We start from the raw sequence: 12,669 nt of genomic DNA, 5'->3' as shown, positions 1-12,669 counted from the left end.
GTGAAGGTTAGAGGCTACGTGCAGGATTGCAACCTTCCTTGCAAGTTTCTCAAAATGAGTTCCTCAGTTGGGGACTCACATTTAAGTTCCAGACTTCAAGGATGTAAATACTTTTCTAGAAATAGCTCTTGGAGTCTGTGCTACAGCTCAATTTTCTGTTTGTGGGCTGTGCCCCTCTGAACCCTCAGACACTCCAAGGCCCTCCGTGCACCCGACATTTCCCCGGGACCTGTGGGGACACAGCAGTAGTGCTGACCACTGAAATGTGCTGTTTGATTGGCCATGGGCAAACAAAGAAGGTTTTGGTCAAAGTGGTTACCAAAGACCAAAGTGACATGCTAGCTTTTCTGGAAGTCTTGTGAGTAACTGAGGAGCTTTGGGCTTAGCTGGAATGTCATTGCTGAGCCACTGTGCTTTACTGAAGAGCCTTCCTTCACCTTCAGAAAGGTGAAGGAAAGAAATCCCAGACCTGCACACCATCCTGCAGAATACACATATTTCTCCTGCACACGTCTCTGGAGGAGTCCCCCACTAAGCTGACACTAACCCTGACAGCCAGATGTGCAACTCAGATCAGACAAAAATCAAAATAGACTGTGGTTTACAGCTGCTTGCAACAATAAACAAAGCATATCAAAGGATCCCCCAAAACACACTTTCTCTGTAGAAACCTACATGGTTTTATTATTCTAGTCTCCAGCTTTAAAGCATTTTTGTCATTTTTGTAGAAGAAGAATTAAATAGTTGCAGATTCCAACCAGGGACAATTGTCAGGGACTGGACTGGGCTTACTGGTCAACCACATCCATCCCAGTGAGACTGTGCATTGTCAGCAAAAGTTTCCTTAAGGATGATGTTACTTGCCAAAATCTGCTTTCTTCAGTTTGTGATGCATTTTTATAGGGACATTACTTATATAAAGCTCTCCCCACTGCCCCATGCAAATACTTACAAACACCATTTTATGTGCCCCAGTTGGCCTGTGCAATATTCAGTCTTTCCCTTGACTGCTGGTGAGTTCTTTCTGTTAAACAGAATGAAAGAGGAGCATCCATCCCCTCCAAGCAGATCTTAATTGTTTTATCATGGTGAACATAAATATCACAGATTGGCATGACCAAATGTCATAAGTCTTTGAAACACATTTCCATGTGAAAGCATCTAAAATATATATGGTGTAAGTTGGAAGTGGTGCTCTGCAGAAAATAAATTCAGCTTTGCAAACTGATCTGGATGAACTAACCTGGGAAGGGGAAAGTGAGAAAAGCTACTCTAATATGAAAACAAGTAAAGCTTCTGTTTCAACCTGTTTTTTTCTTGAATCTATTTTAAATCCTTAGCATTCTTTTAGCCTCCAGATTTCTATAAAGTTGAAAGATGCTTTGTTCTCCAAGGCTGGTATCACCTTACTAGGAAAGCCATGGAGGAGGACTTATAATGTCTTCTATTATACAGCTCTATCTCTACTTAATGTTGACATAAAATTCTTTGCTAAAGGTCTGGCAATAAAATTGGAGAAACCTATTCCCTAAATTGTTTCAGCTGATCAAGCAAAATTTGGAATTCTTTCTATGTCCTGAAACTTCAGAAAGTTAATAGTTTGTGTTATCCTGACTCAGTCAAACTCTTGTCACTTTCCTGGAATCTTTGTGGGCTGAAATACTTGGGTATTTTTACTTTTGCAGACATGTGCATTCTCCTGTGGAATTAAATGTGAGAAAATTTTAGTTGTATTTTATTACTTCAGAAAGAACAGACAAAATAATTGTTCTTGGATTAGTTTCTTCTGTCCTGGCCCTTCCCTTTTTACCTTGGTGTATCACTTCTCAGGGTTCTGGCTTTCCTGACTCAAGCTAGGAATAATCATTAGGCAGCAAAATATATAGGTGATTCTTTCACCCATCCATGCTAGGTGTTCAGGTTTCAAATGGCCATCCAAAATGTAGTCATTTCCTTGGTTCTCAGAGGTCACAATTTCGGAAGCCAGTTGTTAAGGGAGGACATAGGAAAGGAATTCCTGCAAGGAAACCTGTGAGTTTGCTGTGTACAGGAGAATGAAGGGGAAGCCAAATGACAGTCCTTGTCCCAGCAGCCTTTGTCTCAGGTGGTGTTACTCCAGATGGCAAAGTGGAACCTGCTCTTCTTCAACACTGAAGATGAATCTCTCTAAGAAGGGGAGATACAGGAAAAAATGGCAAAAGGAATCAAGGCAGATCTGCCTGTCACAGTTGGTGGCTATGAAATTCTGGGTGTGAACAATTGTGACCTCTGGAGTTTTAAGATGAGATGAAAGTGTTCAGGAAGTAGAGAAAAGGACACCCTCCCCAGGCTGTACAGGTGCTTCTGCTCGCTGTCCTGAGGATCCAGAGAGCTTGACATGGTTCATTGCACCCCAGCATGGCTACTGGAACAGGGGAGTTAATCCTGGCTGCAAGGTGGGAATACCAGCTTAAACAAGAGACTGAAGAAGGCCAAGAGCCTGTGCCTCCCGCACTCTGGGCAGACATTGATCCTGGTGTCACCTGTGAGAAGGGCAGAGAGTGTTTCCTGGGAGTCTTTATCATCATATTTATGCTCTAGGTAAGCCAGCAGCTGGCCCCCTGTGGCACTCTTTTCCCAGTGTTCCCAATAGACTTGTCAGTGAGTGGGAGTGGGCTGGAAGCTGGAGTGCTTTCCTAACTCACTGGATAGTCTGTACAGGCTGCAGCAGACAAGCTCTTGTGGTCATGGCATTAAAATATTACAAGCTTTGTTTTGAAACAATGACACAGAAATGTTCGCAATGACTCCTTGTGCAGTGGTTTGGGACTTTAGCTCATGTCTGGAAACCACAGTTTCTAGATTGCAGGACAGCTCATAGCTTGGGAATTTCCAAAGTGACTATTAACTGGAATGTCAGTTTATATAACTGTGTCTGTGTTAGTTCAAGGTTTGTCCTCTTGCAGGTGGCAGTGCTGCTGGGCAGGGAAAGGGAACAGGAGGAAACCTCTCACCATTCATTTTGCGTGGGTGCGGTGGAAATCCAAATTTTGACTAACCCACCATGTCTGGAATTAATCTCTCTGGCAAACCAAGTACAATCATGGCAAGAAATTGTATTTGCTGTGCTGAAGCCTTTCCTATGGGGCTGATCCAGCTTCTTATGAGGTCAATGGAAAAGCCTCTGTAGGCTTCTCTGGGTGAAGTGTTCTACGTGGGCTCTGTAGGTTCTTAAGTCTGGACTGGATGCAAGAGCCTCTGTTCTGTTCTGCAGTTCATTCTGATCCAGGCACTGCAAGTGGGTGGGATCAGAAGGCACACTGGAGGGGTCAGAGACTTTGCTAAGAACGAGAGATACCATCTCTGCTAGGACTTGGTCATATTTTTTTAATTCATTAATTAGCTAAGGTAGAGCACTTAGGAGCCTTTACAGAACACTGTGAACTACGTAACAACAAGAAGTTGCTTCAGCAAGAAGACCTTCTGCTCCTGCAGAGGAGCTGCACTGCACGTGTCCACTGAGTGAGTACCCAGCCTTGGGCAGGGCTTTGCACACCTCTCCAGTTACCTGCTCTGCACAGGCCTTCTTAGAGATCTCAGCTTAAGAGCTCTGCTGGTTTGTTTCCCTCACCTCCACTGTTCACAAAACTAAGGCGTGAGTTCAGCACCAGCAAGCCAGCTGGCACAGCGGGGCCCAGCTCTGCATCCTTATGGAATTGCTGCTGGAACAAACCCACACAGCTCCTGCCCTGTGGAACAGCACAGCTTCTGAGCATGGGGCCACAGAAGGGCAGAGAGGACAGAACTAGGGACTGTTATTTGCTAAAGACATCATGAGCTGCAAGAATCTGTGTACACTCCCCCAGACTCTTGTTCAAATTCAGAGCATGTCTGAGCTGCCTGTCCAGACACTAAGGAGTGAGAAAAGACATTAGAGAAGAATGACAGGCAAGAGACTGTCTTCAGAACATGATTTGTTTGTTTTGCTTGTCCTTCTCCAAGATGAAGATGAAAGATTCTTCAAGCTGTGTGCTCTTCTGCTTTCAGTGTCACTTTTTTTCCTGCCAGGGGTGTCAGCTGCAGATTTTGTGCCTTGGGCATGCAATGGGGAAGGCAGGAACAGACCCAGAACAGCAGCACACTCAGTTGAGTGGAGTACAATGAACCTGGGGAAGAGCTGCTTCCGAAGGACCAAACACAGGAACCCAGTGAGAGCTCAGCTCTGGACACCCACAGCAGGATGAGAACGGCTATCCTGATTTTTTCTAAAATTGTCTTTCCAGGCTCACTAAATAGCAATACTGGCCTAAACATTACACAAGAGAAAACCGTACTATTACCACTGAATTATTTTAATTTGATTTCTCATCCATTTCACTTGAAGGTGGCTCGTTCTGTGTTGTTTTAATCCTTTTGGAATTAGATGCACTTAGGATCCCTCATAAGATGAACATCAAACTTTCTCCAGTGCCTAATTAGTGCCTGTGTCTTCAGTTCTCAATGTTTTTGGGGTTTTTAAAAATTTTTCCTCCTATGACAATTAGAAAACTTTGCCTTTAAGGTGAAAGGTCTGATTGCAGTTTAGTGTCTGACTGGCAGAGCCAAATCTTTTCTACAAGAACCACAAATACTGAAGGATTCCTAACACAGCAGTGTGAAATGTAAACTGTAAAGTGGTACAAATACAGTAAAATGAAAGCTAATGAACCCTGCTGAAGAAAATTAAAGCTGTGTTCATAGCTGAGACCCTCCTGTCAGGAAATGTGGTGACATGCTTTCTTCATAGCTATGGGCTGGCAGAGTTTACAGCACCCTGAACCTGTTGTAGGTATTTGCCAGGGTTGAATTTCTGCATCCGAAGATTCGTGGGCAAGAAAGGGACAGCAATCCTTTCTTCTGAGTAGATCTTGGATTACTTTGTAAAATGCAGAATTCTGCTAATACCTTAAATGTAAGAAAACAAGAATGAAAGGGTTTTAAGATGGATTTTATCTTGACAAATGAGTGATGCATTTTAATGCACCATAAACATGTAACCCTCACCTCTCCTTCATTGTAAGGTAACATATTGTTTTGGTTTCAGTTTACCTCCCACCTTCTGACTGTTCTGTTTTCCATTACTGCATCTTGCAGTGCAACAACAGAATCGTTGAATCATATGAGAAGGGTCCAGCAAATCTTATTTGTTCCACCAAAATTCCTTCCATGTGTTGAAGCTTCCTTTTTTCTTCTGCTAATTTTTGTCATGTGCTTAATTTTAGTAATTTCTCCCACACATTGGAGGCCAGCATCCTTCCCTCACCACTGACAGGTTTCGAGGCCTTGCAAGAAGTAACTGAAGCCTGTTGGATTTACCACATCCTCAGAAGAACGTAACCATGTGCATAACTTAAAGCTGCCCTCACAAAGAGGGAGAGCAGAAGAACAAAACAGAAGAGCAGAAAATAGGAGTTGGGCTGGAGAGTATAATTGGTGATTCAGTTTAGGGATGCTGCATGGTAAGAGAAGAGAAGAAGACAAGAGCTGGGCCTGTCACTAATATTGGGGGCACATGATTTGAAAATGGCTGTTGAGACATAAAATCAATTACCTGGATTCAAATGTGGGAAAATGTTGCACCTCCAAGGTAAACTGAGCAAATTCCCATGGAGTGGTGCCAGGCAGTGTGGGATTTTGAGCACGTTTTTGCTGGAGGCCCTTTGAAGTCTCTCAGTTTGAGCTCAGGATCATACAGGATTTGGGCAGGAACTACTGGGCACTTCATTTGCTCAACATATATGTTTGGAGGCAGGCTTCCACGCTTTGAATATTTCTTTCCTTTGCAAAAGGATAATTTGGGTCATTGGTCTTCAAAGAATTTTTTCCAACAACGGTTTTGATTTGCTCAAGGAAAGTGAATGGGAATTCTGTTAGAAGCAAATGCATAGCAGAGACATCTACTACTGCCCTTTAACTGCTGGAGACTTTGCTCTTGTGTGTTTTATTCATCTCATAAAAAACAGCTTAGAACCTTGTAAAGGAAAAATATCACAGAAAAGACGTGAGACTTAGCACAAATATATACCACACACATAGGGTGGTCTTTTCTTTGCGTGTAGCCAATAAACTTCCCTTTTTTCTTCATGTTGTTTTTGCCAACTTCCCATTGTTTCCTCATATATGAATTTCCTTTGGCTTGGGCCACGCTACCCCATTGTTGTTGTAGGTTTTCTCACTCTCTACAAATTTATAGCTCGCCAATAAAAAAAAAAAAAAGAGTGAGGATACACTTTATTAGCAGAGCCAAAGTATGTAAATGTTTATAAGAAGCAATGCTTATAGTAATCCTAAGTAAACTGTAAGAACATGTAAAACTTAAATGCTTAAAATTTTCTGGACACTACATTTTGGTACAGGATTAGACCTTTTGCTAGCCAAAATGTTAATGATTAGAGAACTGGAGCTGTGACCCATGTAAGTTTAGAATATGGGAAGTTTTTAAAAACAATGTTTGCAAAAAGTATTTGAGAATGTTTTGGTGATAATTACAGCCAGGCCCCAGAAAGATCTTTGCATTCTTCTGTTGGGCCAGAGGCGTGGGTTTAGAGAGGTGGAGGATCCAATGGGCTCCTCATGGCCAGGCACCCATCAGGACAGCCACTGTCACAGCTGGGCTGAGCTGCAGTTGCTGTTCCTCATTCCCATTCTCGTGGAGAAGCCAAAGAATCCGGAATGTGGATACAAGAGCATGGTCTAAATTATGTGTCTTTTGCAAAGCAGAAGTTTGCTTTTCAACACAGTCTTTAATTGCACAGAAGAAGTTAGGCAGAGTATTTGCACCAGCATGCTACTTATTATCAACATGGTTTTCATTTGAGGACTTTTTTTTTTTTCCCCCAAATCTGTTTGGGAGTACTCTTCTTTTCTGGGATGTTGGACTTTATTTTCTTAATCTTAGGATCACTCCAATTTCCTGTAGAGGAATAATTCATCCTTGACCCTCCTCTATCTGTTTTATTGTGCTCTTTCTCATATGAGATTAATTTGTAGTGCTGCCTTTTAGCATAGATGAAGGATTTCAAGGGTCAGAAAAACCTGTGCAAATCACTATTTTGATGCACTGGGTATTACTGGTCTTTTAAAAGTACTCTTGTATCCCTTTCTGGAGGCAATAGTGCAGCTAAACTGAAAGATTCTAGTAAACAAAAATTATAATTTTGACCAATAAGCCCATGTTACCATTCTTTGGAAATATTGCAGCAGCCTCTGTAAGTTGATTTTCCTAACTTTTTTTTTGTCATTTTTTCAAAAAATATTTTTTTGTTGGGAAAGAAAAGTGTATTTCTTTCTTTTCTCAACTGTGTGAGCATGACTGTGCATTTTACCAAAGCACAAATCAATCCCAGTGAGTTTTTGAAGGCAGCTGGTAAAGTGTAAAGTTGGCTGGGAAGTAGCAGGGATTCCATGGGACTCCCCTTACAGGCTATAGTGGGTAGGATGCACTTGTGCTCTCCAGAGTCATTTCTTCTTTGTCCCAGCAATGACACCTCCATCTCATGACAACTGAAAAATCTCTTTATTCTGCCTTGGAATGGAGACAAGTCCATGCAACCAGTGGCTCTTTCACATGCTTTCACAAAAAGTGATGACTTGTATTTCAAATTGCAAAACCAAAGTTGTTTGATCAAATTCTTTTTTTCTTGAAGGGGACTAGAGAACCTTCCTCCATGTTAGGAACATTACCATCAAAATCTCTTTCCATGGAAAATTTAACAGAATTGCATCCTTTTATGAAGGAAAGCTCTGTGAAAAATATTCTGGCTGTCTCCTCCAAATGTTTCACAAACACTTTTTAAGCACCTTATTTGGATTTGCACTTGTGGCTGGGCTATGTGTCTGCAGTGAAATGTGTTGTTATTCCTTTGGCCAGTCACTGTTTCTCTGTTGAGTCTGAAATGAGAATATCTCCTGTGTTAGTACCTCTTTTGTGCTTCTTCTCACCTCCTTCAAGCTAAGCCACCGAGGAAGTGTCTCCAATGGAACCTGTCTTCATCCATTGCAGCTTGTTCTGCTGACTGCAGAAACAATGTTCACACTTGCACAACATATTGAACCCTCCTAACTTGGGTCTTTCCTCAGTGATCCTCTCTGTCCTAAATGCAACCAAGGAAAAGCTGGTTTTAGTGAAGCTGAACTTTGAAATCTTCAGTACCTAAGTAGGTACTGAAATGATTCTTGATACTGATTTGCAGTCAGACCAAAGAAAAAGGACTTCACAAATGTCCACTAATAATATTTCCTTTTCACTGGGCTCCAGCTGTAGTTGTGTCTCTTTTACAGCCTGTGTCTCTTTGGTGGTCTTAAGCCCAGAAGACTCCTTCCAGAGCTCTGCTGCTCATGCCAGATGCCTGCAGTGAAATTCAAGGGTGGTAGGAATGGGCTCCAGCCATTATACAACCACAAAAATCTCCTGATGATTCAGAAATTTCATTTAAACAATAAAATGCAGGGCACAGATAACAGAGGAAAGAAGAAAAAAGTAAGATGCAAGTGTCTCTTCCTTACATTTCATAGCTGACATCTGGTGTAACTAAAGATTTCATTAGTGCAGCTGTTGTCCTGCACTGTCTGCTTTATACTCAGTTCTTCTGTGGAAATGTAATTCACTAAATCTGGGCTGACTGCACTGAATGTCCTCTTCTTAAGATGCTTGGGTGACTGGGGGGGGGTTGCTCTCACTTTATAGATCAGGCTATTATCTCTGCAGAGCTTTACAGGATAGCAAAAAGGGATAGTGGTGGTGGAAGTTACTTGAGTCAGCAGCTGGGGAAAAAAGGAATAAAAGATTGGAACATTTCTTTTTATATTCTTGGCAATAAAATTGAGACCAAAGGCCAAACGAGCAGCTGCTCATTCTTGCTGGGATGTGGAGGTTCCTTGGGGGGATCCTGAGTCCCATTTTCCCCTTGTGACAGCAACATCAATCCACTGATTCTAGCACAGGGGGTGCCTGACCCCCTGACTTTTCCTTAGTGATGGTACAGCCAGAGAAAGACAAGAACTGCTCCTCTACAGCAGGAATTCTCCCGAGTGCTTCTGATGTGCACAACTTTGTTGCTGATGCCTGTGATACCCACTCTCATTTTCAACTCCACCACGATACAAATGGGGGAGTGATTCTGAATCGGCTCCATGGCTGCCAGGAGTCAGCAGGTTACCTTTCAAGGCTGGGGGTTTGCTGCACAAATCAGGGGACTGAAGGTGACCAGCTGCAAGTTTTCTCTGCTCCCAGCTTTTTTAGTGCATATTGATTGACATGAAAGAAAGCCTTCATGGTGGAAAAGGAAAGGAGCACAGGAAACCTCAAGTAGGAACTTGAAGGCAGTAACTGCCTGATGGTGGACAATACTGTTTCACAGACAGTGAACAAAGCAGCTCTCATGATATGAATAATCAGATTTTTCTACACTGACTTTGTTTATTTTAGTCCTCTGCCAACTGTGGCCCTTTCTTTGATGTTCCTGTTTCAGGTGTGGCTATTAAAGCCTCTCTGGTTGCATTTTCCAAGAAGAAATAGCTCAGAGTGTGTCCGTGTGTCAGTTGTGAGCAACACGTCCTGCGAGTCACTGCCATGGCCATTCACAGTTGGCAACACACATTTGGACACAAGAGGAGCTGGTAACAGAGGGTTACAAACCTGTGGCTTGAGCTGTCATCTGACCATGAATTTTGACACAAAATTTGGGTAATGTGGAAGTTAATTGCCTACATCCTTTTCCTGGTTCTGGTCTTGGTCCCCCTGTTCCAACCAAACTGGCTGTTTGTGCTCCTTGGAAAAGCCAAGCTGATGACTGTGAAAAGGCCTGCAAATGCTTTGCCTTCACAGGGTAAAAAAGAATCTGAATTGTAACTTTGAGCTTTGTGTACTAGGATGAAGAATGTTATCACGTAATAATTCAGGGAAATTATCTCCACTCAAAGCATCTTCAACTGACCACAGATATGTTCTCTCGCATTCTTTGATACATCTTTAATGTGTTAGTGGACTTTTATATCCCTTTCCATTTGTGCCTTTCCTCTTGGCCTGTCACGAGACTTTTTTGTTTCATCTAATTCTTCAGCTAACAAACAAACAAAGTTATAAGAATAAGATTGTTAAAATTATTTGCTGTTGGGAAGTAAGTTTTAATCAATCAAATGTCTTACATGTTTAACAACTGCTTTAAAACAAACAAAAAAATTGTGGTGAAAAATCCCCACACAAATAATGTTGGCTTTAGTTTATGTTCTTTATTCAATTGAAAATACCATTGAAGTCACTCAGATTTTTGCAGAAGTGAGAACACAGAACACCAAGCCTTGGTTCTTTTAAATATGGCTTTTTACTGCATTGACAGGAACATGTTTTCTTTTGATATTTAAGTTCTGAGAAAACTATATCAACTGGCAGCAATGTAATTAAGCAAGAAGAACAAGTGAAATCCTCTCCAAGCTAACCACAGGCTTTGGAGAAAGCTTCATTTTCTCAAGCACAGTAGCAATTAAAACCTCTTCACTCAGCTCCATCACTATAAAGCAGGATGGGTGGCTGCTGCTGTTCATTCACACCTACCCTGCGTATTGCCTAAGGTTCAAATGTCCCTGAAAAACCAAAAGTACCACTTAAATTGAACCTGCTAAGCTTCCAGGAAGATAATTCTCTAATTATACAATCACAGAATGATAGAAGGGTTTGGGTAGTGAGGGAACTTAGAAACCATCTCATTCCAACCCCCCTGCCATGGGCAGAGACACATTTCACTGTCCCAGGTTGCTCCAAGCCCTGTCCAACCTGGCCTTGGACATTTCCAGGGATGGGGCATCCACAACTTCTCTGGGCAACCTGTGCCAGAGCCTCACCACCCTCACAGGGAAGAAATTTTTTCCTAATATCTGATATAAGCCTACTCTCTTTTATAATATAATTTGGAGATTCTGATTTTTTTCCAAGCCAGAACAGCTTCAAAGATAAAAGTAATGTTTCAATCAGTTTCTGATTTTTACAATTAATTTTGAGCAAAACAAGCCAGAAGTTGCACTTTTGGCATCATTCAAATGAAATATTTTGTTTTCCAGAGGTAAATGACTATTTGTGATGTAAATGTCTGTTTAAACAGAAAGTTGACAGTGAAATATCATGTATCCTAAGGAAGCAATTCTGTCCAGCTGCTGAGAGAGAGGGTTCATTTGCTTGGTCACAGCTCTTGGAACACAGCAGTTTGCATCTGCTTGTCCAAATGGAGGCAGAAGCTTCATGTGGAAGCTGTAGTGTCAACCCCAGGAGTAAAACCTTGTTGTCTTTTCCAGCCTGGTGTTCATATGGGTGTATCTGCTTGGGAGCAGAAATAGAGGTGAGAGTTGGACCTTCCCCTCTGTTGTCTTCTGATCTGGTCAAACCTCTTGCACAGAGTTTCAAAGCGGGTTCCAATTCGGACTTGGATCAAGGTTCCACTTCAGGATGCCAGACAGCAATTCACAGAGTCTGGGTGATGTTTTGAGCAGATTTCCATTCCAGTTCTGAGAGAAGCCATTTTACAACTAATTCAGATCATATGGGCAGCAGCATTGCAGTGCTGAAGAGTAAAAGTCTCACAAACTCAGTGAGCTGTTGAGATTAAGAATGGAAGTAATGCCAGTTCAGGTCAATATGTAAAATCTGTGCAAGCAGACGCCTGATAGAGCAGCACCAAACGCCACAACAAGTGGCTGCCTGAGAGGGACAGCTGCTTTGTCAGGAGAGGAGCAGCATGGGCCATGCTGGCAGGTGATTCCACAAGCAGAGGCCCTGATGTGGCAGTGCTGCCAGCAGCATAGCACCAGTGTTGGCAGCTGGATGAGTGAGTGTACTTGGTGTCTCTGTGCAAATGGGGATGTAGCCAAGTGACCCTCTGATGTTCTGGCCAGTCTGTCTGGGGCATAACCCTGACCAGAAAGCTGTGACACAGTTCTGGAGCCTGACACACTGCCAAGTGACCAACCACCCTCTGGGGCTTCTCCTCATCTTTTCACTAGCCTGCCTGAAACTGTGCCCTCCTGTTCAGGCTGGCCATACTGAACTGCTGTGACCTAGCCCAGGAGATGCTCTGACAGTGATTCCAGGAATGAGACAGATCCCTGGGGAAGCTGGTTGTGTACAATGGCTTGTGACCTCTGGCTGTGGTTGCAGCTGAGAAGTCACAGTGGGGTGTGGGTAGCAAAGCTCGTGCTTGTGGAACAATCTGCTCAGGCAGTCTTGGCATGGGATGGGGGTTTAGCACTGAAGCACCACGTTGGGACAGTAACTGCTCATGGGGAGCTATGCAGCATCTGGATCACCTCCAGAAGAGTCACAGGAAGCTTGGGAGGGGTTGAGATAACTTCATTTGCAGGCACTGTCACTGCCCCTGGCTGTGCCAGCCTCCATGGGGCCTGACAGGCTCCAGCTCTGTGCTAACAGCAGCACTGGCCTTGTGGCTGCCTGGCCAGCTGCTCCTCCTGCCACCTCCCACTTGCTGGAGTGAGGCAGGGAAGGCCAGCAGGGACCAGCAAGGAGCAGCTGCAGCCCAGAGCTGGGTGTAGGAATGGGAAGGCTGTGAGGAAGCAGTCCACCAGGAGTCCAGGATGTGGGTTTGTGTGTTGGCATGGAAGGGATTCGTCTTGCAAATAGCCTCTGCAGGGAGTGCTGCTGTGGAC

The 12,669-nt window shown here is 43.2% G+C and overlaps 1 long non-coding RNA gene across 1 annotated transcript in view; it reads left to right on the top strand.

Annotated features, from left to right (window-relative positions):
* Positions 1-9,669, top strand: part of LOC135298258 (uncharacterized) — a 44,685-nt gene extending 35,016 nt beyond the window's left edge. The window contains exon 7 of the long non-coding RNA XR_010360271.1: positions 9,489-9,669. This is a non-coding gene — a long non-coding RNA (uncharacterized LOC135298258). The remainder of the gene's footprint in view (positions 1-9,488) is intronic.
* The last annotated feature ends 3,000 nt before the right edge of the window (positions 9,670-12,669 follow it).

This window comes from Passer domesticus, chromosome 3, assembly GCF_036417665.1.
Source record: "Passer domesticus isolate bPasDom1 chromosome 3, bPasDom1.hap1, whole genome shotgun sequence".
Classification (NCBI taxonomy): Eukaryota; Metazoa; Chordata; class Aves; order Passeriformes; family Passeridae; genus Passer; species Passer domesticus.
The sequence above is the reverse complement of the archived record's forward strand: the minus strand, read 5'-3'. Positions and strand labels throughout refer to the sequence as shown.